The sequence below is a fragment of the Xyrauchen texanus genome, chromosome 7 (assembly GCF_025860055.1).
Source record: "Xyrauchen texanus isolate HMW12.3.18 chromosome 7, RBS_HiC_50CHRs, whole genome shotgun sequence".
Taxonomy (NCBI): Eukaryota; Metazoa; Chordata; class Actinopteri; order Cypriniformes; family Catostomidae; genus Xyrauchen; species Xyrauchen texanus.
In genome coordinates, this window is record NC_068282.1 from 48,601,003 (window position 1) to 48,608,151 (window position 7,149).

Below are 7,149 nucleotides of genomic sequence, written 5' to 3' on the forward strand. Positions count from 1 at the left end.
CTGAGAAAGCAGAACTGCTTGCAGTTTTAGCGACATGGGCCTGATCGTCTAGATGTATTACACTGGCCAAATATCGAAAATTATTAGAAAGTTTATCATCAATATCGTGGATTGTTTTATCACCCAGGCCTAGCGTAAAGCAGCCTTAATCAGTTAATGCGCATTGATCGATTTGATTTCACTTCCATGACAAACATTGAAATTTTCCCATATGGAAATTAAGGCTAGGGTATACCTTGTTTTTCCGCATGCCATCCCATTTAATTAAAAAAATGAATGCTGTCCACTTGTCTAGCAGAACCATGCTGCACTGGTCGCCCTCCAATGCGCGTCACGAGGGGACTCACATTTTTATTTTAGGGTGAACTATCCCCTTAAGTTTAGCAGGTTGCTCCATCAATGGGTCTCAACAATTACTGCTCGCTCACATGTAGATTGTGGGGCTCCCAAACTTCCATATGTTTGTGAACAACAACTTGGCTGAGTCGCGTCTTGATCAGCGATCAGAGTGCTATCAGTTTCAAATGCGGTCTTTAGGGGATTGGATTGCCAACCAATCAGTAAAAATGCAAGAAGTGACCAATCATTTACATTTACATTTATGCATTTGGCAGACGCTTTTATCCAAAGCGACTTACAGTGTCCTTATTACAGGGACAATCCCCCCGGAGCAACCTGGAGTTAAGTGCCTTGCTCAAAGACACAATGGTGGTGACTGAGGGGATCGAACCAGCAACCTTCTGATTAACAGTTTAGTGCTTTAGACCACTACACCACCACTCCAGAGTAAATACCACCTAAAAAGGTATCGCAAAGTTGATATATATAAAAAGAATATGAATGGTATAAGCAACTTACAACACCGTTAAAAGTCACGTTGCATATTTGTTATGACCGTTCGTGTCTTAATGTTTGTCTGTGTTTTACAGCTGGATATCTGTGGGTGTAACTCTGATAGTGTTGACGCAAGCGAACGTGCCATTTCATGGGAGGTCAAACTGCTCAGTGACTGCCTGATTGTTGGACAGATTTAGCAGTGTGTATGTAAGACCTTTTGCTGTTAGCTCTTTAACAAACAGAGTAACAGCCAAGCTTCTTAAATGCTTTTTAATATCCCCACTGGCTTCAGGACAAACTGCGAGGAGGGAGGGAGAGACTGGAAATTCAGGAAAATTCATTGAAGAAAGGGGAAAAACAGGCGTCCCTACATTATTGTACAGGTACACACGTGGAAGTGTGGTGCGTGTATGTAATCTTACAGTTTTCCCATGCCAACACGGCCAAAATCTTCAGGGTTTAACTCTACAAAAAAATCATTGAACTCCGTTCTTGCCCAGTGATTCAAAAGCTAAAGTTTACTTTGATTCGCTTGAGAGTCTTGATAGCCCTCTGGGTTCACGTCTTCTGATCAGAGATATCTCTACAGTACTCCAACACAAATATACTTCTCTTTTAGAGCTCATAAGGGACCAATTGGAGCCCCAAGGATTTTCTGGTCACGTTTTGTGGCTCTGTGGTACATTGGTAAGGCAACACAAGAGTTAACCGAATACAGAGAGAGAGAGAATGGCAGAGGACACCAAAAGAGTTTATAAATAGAAGTCAAACAGAGGGTGAGCTATGAGCCACAGAATGTGACAATTATGAACTCTTGAGATGCCTGGGATGTTGACAAACCCGAGAAGAGCACAGCATATAGATAGACATTGACAAGTGCGGAAAAACATGGTACATCCACAAACAAAAGGTACGGCAGAGTACTATGGTATACTATAGGTTTTTGGACCATATCGCCTAGAACCATGGCATTCTTTGAAGCGTACTGGAGAACTAAGTATATACAATGCTATATGTATATAATCCTCTGAAACCATCACTGTACCATGGTCCCATCTCAAGAGGCCTACTTTTTGTAACAGACATACCAATACAACATCAAGTAATATGTAGCAGCAATAATAGCAGCAATCTTGCCAAGACTTTCTCTGACATGCATGTACTTCGTATATTATTAATCTTATATTTGACCAAATTTAGTGTAGTCATCTCCCCTTCTAATAATCTATAGCAAAAACAAAGGCCTAATTCTCTCCCTTTTGTGCCCAATTTATTGCAGTGTGTGTATCTCTGGCTACATAATTACGTCCCCACTTGTGCAATTTATTTCCAATCATTTTCGGCTTGCTGAGATAAATTATTTTGGCTGAGGACTTAATCTTGGACATTAGTTTTGCTGTGGGTTTGAGTTAAACCAGTCGCTCACGGGAGGAGGGCGGACCAGCGTGCATTCCAAACTCTACACATCACAATGGATTTCATGGATTTTTCACGCTAACACAGGCCCTTTGAAGCGTTACAGGACTTACTTCTGAGGTAATGTTTAGTCGAAAATACACCTGGTTCACCAACAAACCTAAATTATACTCCATTAAAATTAAGAACACTTAGAACAGGGGCCTGGGTAGCTCAGCGGGTACTGACGCTGACTACCACCCCTGGAGTCATGAGTTTGAATCTAGGTCGTGCTGAGTGACTCCAGTCAGGTCTCCTAAGCAACCAAATTGGCCCAGTTGCTAGGGTGGGTAGTGACATGGGGTAACCTACTTGTGGTCGTGATTAGTGGTTCTCGCTCTCAATGGGGTGTGTGGTGAGTTGTGTGTGCGAGTCTCCGCGGTGTCATGCACAACGAGTCACGTGATCAGATGCGCGGATTTGACGTCTCGGAAGCGGAGGCAACCGAGACTTGTCCTGCGCCACCCGGATTGAGGGGAGTCACTACGCCACCACGAGGACCTACTTAGAAGTGGGAATTGGGCGTTCCATATTGGGGAGAAAACGGGCTAAAAAATGTATTTAAAAAAAAAGAACATTTAAAACGCACTTCTCTTTGGGGGGGTATATAAAATATAGCGAAGAAAACATTGTTTACATGAGATTTGAAATAATCTTGTTATTCTCTGCTTTTGAGGTCAAATTGTGAACGCTGGTTAAGGTGTTTACTGTTTACATGCAACGCAAAACCGGGGTAATGGCCAAAAATCTAGGTGTGTCGACCGGTTTATGCTTAAGCCGTTTATGACTGTACCCCGATAAAGGAAAATGGTTTCATGCATTTTACATGACCACACATGTTGTTGGCTTATTAGGCACAATCAGTGTAAGTACGTGGATGTAACACACGTTCAATTAGGTAATAAAGTCACTCTCAACCCCAACATTATGCTGCTTCCGTTCCAATATTTTGGGTTCCATACAAGTTAGCCTAAACTCAATCAACAGCATTTGTGGAATAATGTTGATTAACACAAAAAACTCATCCCTCATTTTCTTTAAAAAAGGACAAATTTAAGGTAACAGTAGTCACCTACAATGGAAGTGAATGGGGCCAAATTTTGGAGGGTTTACAAAGGCAGAAATGTGAAGCTTGTAAGTTTTGACATTTCTGTAAATATGCATGTATTATTTGAGCTGTAAAGTTGATTAAATATAATTTTAGGGTCATTTTGGGGTTAACAGCATTACGTCATCATGGCAGAGAAGTTGTAAAATTGGATATAACTTTACACATAGTGATTTTATCATGCTAAAATCATGTTAACATGCATTTTATTTACTTCTTGTGGCTATAATTTTGAAACTGTAATTTTTACTTCCTGAAACTTCTCAAATGTTTTTCCCACTTCCTGTGGCTAAAACTGGCATATTTAAATTTTCATGCAGTTCACGCGCGACTTGACCACATCCTAGTACTGAAACTGATTGCGTGGAGTAGTGCATGCTTATTAAACAGTGCGATTAATTAGTTAAAACAATTGTAATCGAATCTAGTTTTTGCCCCCTTCACTTCAATTTTAAGTGCCTCACTTTAACCCAGATTTGTGCTTTTCTTTTAAAGAAACAGAGGGACGAGTCAAAACTAATATTTGTGGTAATCAACATTATCCCACAAAATCTTGCTTTCAATTCAGCATAACTTGTATCGAACCCAGAATATTCCTTTAAATGTTTTGCTTCTGTCAAGCTGACCAAAGAATTCGTGAATTTGATTCATAATTTAGCCCGAAACTAGAGGGAGTTGGCCTTAACTTGCTGACCCACGGGGCCTGAAGTTGTTTTTGTTAACAGAGGCGAGCTGTGAGATTATTCCCATTAGAGTTGTGCCTCTTTCCAAACAAATGATTCCCACACGCCTGAGTGAACACATTCCCAATTTACATGTGAATGTCCGTCATGGTCCAAACAGTCACGTCAGGATAACAATGGATAAGACAGGGCTCGTGAATAGTCGTTTGAGATGTCGAGACCAATTGACAAATCCCACCAGTCAGTGATTATTAAAAAGCCTGAACGAGCTCAATGCTCATGTAGGGGTCGTTGATGTAGTCCATGTGTCAACTTTTCAGACGCCTCGCCAACGGTTTATACTATTGGTCAACTGATATATCACAGAGGCCGATAAATGTTCCTGTTTGGCCAATTTGGCGCCGAGTATCCCCTGCTTGCATGTGAAGTGACTGAGACTTTGAGCTCATAATGTTTCATTCTCTCTCTTCTCAACAGTTTCCTGTAATGTTTAACTGCCTTGTCTAATGATAAAAAGGCGAAAGTCAATAAAACGAATATCATATACCATCTGCAAATATGTGCATATCCCGATTAAACAGATGTAATAAACCAACCTCACAAAACTTGAGCAGATCCAGCATCCCGTGAGTGCTCATTTATTTACCTCTAAAGCACATTTTCTATCAGCTTCTCCTCTGTCCCTGTAACTTTTAACATTATTTTCTAATTGCAAATAGCAATACAACTATTATATACCATGTGCAAATATGCGCATATCTCCTAAAGTGTAATTTTCCAAAGTATTTCCTAAGGTTTGGAAATCTTCACCTTAAGTATTGGTTACAAGTTCCAAAGTTTATAAAAATGAATAAATATCTATGTTTATACAACCAATTGAAGAATACAGTGTGCCGATGCTAATGTTTCACGATAGGGAGATCCCAGTTTAGACCATTTAAGCGATGAAAAATGGTCGCCGTTGTTGCGGGAGTACAGATTTGACGGTCACGCAATATATCGCCAACAAGCTGGAGGGCGATCTATTAGGAACACACACAAACCAGAAGTGTACACAACATTATCTTCTCTCTGTCACTTTATAAACTATGCAAATGAATGAATTAAAATAATACCACAAGTTAATTTGTGATATATAGCTAATTTTCACACACACACACATATATATATATCCAACACCCCTTCTGTACACCACTAATATTCTTAATTTGGGACGGCTATCAGTTCTCTGTACAGTTATACAAGCAATTGTCATTGACTTTTTTTTTAACCAACATCAGCACTGATCATAACAACCAAATATGATTTCATTTTCAGGATTTTAACCCTTTAAATGCCAGTTTGTTTATGTAATGCCACTGTTGTTTTTTACACACACACACACACACACACACACACACATTTCTCATTTCTCAACGCACGCCACGCACACATCCATCCAAACACACACACACACACACAATGTTAGCTGTATCATTTATTCAGTTGTCCCGCAGTGCTCAATAATACAGCAAACAGAAAATAGGGGAAAAGCTTGTATTTGCTCCACAGGCTAAACATGAGTGAAATGGCGCCATCTGGTGGAAAATATTAGAAATATTAAAAATATAAACATTTTGAAGCCAGGGCTCTGAAATTAAAGCACAATATCCTAGAATTCATGATTTCATGCTTTAATGGCACTGGGATCAAATATTGCAGTTTTAATGGGTTTCAATGGGGATATTTCTGTCCTGAAGGTCCCGAGTGTGACTATTCTGTGTGCACAGTGTGTTATAGATGTATTATAGGAACTGAGGTTGAAATATCACAATTCCCCCCAAAACACCTTTGGCTAAATTTATGCCATTGTCATTAACACAGATAAAATACTAAAAGAAAAAGAAAAAACTAAAATAAAAAAGACAAAAATGTCCCTTAGATCACAGAAGGTATAAACAACGACCACTAGTTTATCCACGGGATTCTTACCGAAAACACGACGGAACTTGATCACATACATGATCACTGGAATACAGAGAATGAATCGTATAGGCGCCTATACACACCCACAAACGGGCAGTATTGCTGTTAACGCCCTTTTAACACAACACACCATGACTAATAATTTATAAATCAATTAAAGCCTATCGATTTTAAACAAAAGCAACATGTGGTCCCGTGAGATGAGAGTGCCTCTCGAAGACGGCTTTAAAATAGCCGCAAAAACATCATATGCATTACAGAAATGTCTATATATACGTACATGTTTCTTAAAAACACCCCCGTTTCTTATCCTTATCGGTAACTATGTCTCAAAACCAATAAGTCACAATGTCGCGTCATGTTGTTCGTCTTTGGACTCTTGACACAAAGCAGTCAAACACGACACACAGGGTGCATAAATCGGACAAAGTAACCCGATTTGACACTTTGAAGCTCTCGTTGACTTGTTAGAAATCGGTAATGCATTCAATCCTTTTAAATGAATGTAATAGTCCCGAATGCATTTCCAAGCACAGGAGCCCGAAAACTCCATGATTTCCAGATATCTCCCCACATTTCCAACTGTATAAACATAGACCGTTTCAAGAATTAATTTAGGCTACTTACACATCCGAGGGATCCTTGCATTGCATGTCCTACTCACAGTTAAATTCCCAAACTCGAGATATATCCTGTTCCGAGGCGCGACTGGAATGCGGCGAGGACTGGCTACACTGGAAACGATCAATCACGCGCTCCGGCTCCACTCTAGCGCGCCACCGTGCGGAATAAACCATATAGCGGGGGAGACCGGGGCTAGTTGTCACACCTTTTACTCTTGTGACTATTTCTCAGGGTAGGTTCGTTTATGAAAGTGCCACATTCCTTCAAGTCTTAGCTATGAATAAATAAATAAATAAATAAATAAATAAAATATAAAAAAAAAACTATTGAACATTTCCACCGTAATTGCTCAGGAAAAAGGACAACACCATGACCTTCTGTGACAACATGCCCCAAAAGCGGGGCGCACGTGCGTACATTCCCCTGTCATCCCCCCATCACAAACACCAAAACAAATGTATGCCTCTTTTAAAATCC

The 7,149-nt window shown here is 40.0% G+C and overlaps 1 protein-coding gene across 1 annotated transcript in view; it reads right to left on the reverse strand.

Annotated features, from left to right (window-relative positions):
* plxna1b (plexin A1b) overlaps positions 1–6,820 on the reverse strand; it is a 154,019-nt gene extending 147,199 nt beyond the window's left edge. Inside the window, exon 1 of the mRNA XM_052129827.1 lies at positions 6,676–6,820. The gene's annotated coding sequence lies outside the window, so the exon portion shown is untranslated. The remainder of the gene's footprint in view (positions 1–6,675) is intronic.
* Positions 6,821–7,149: the final 329 nt, after the last annotated feature.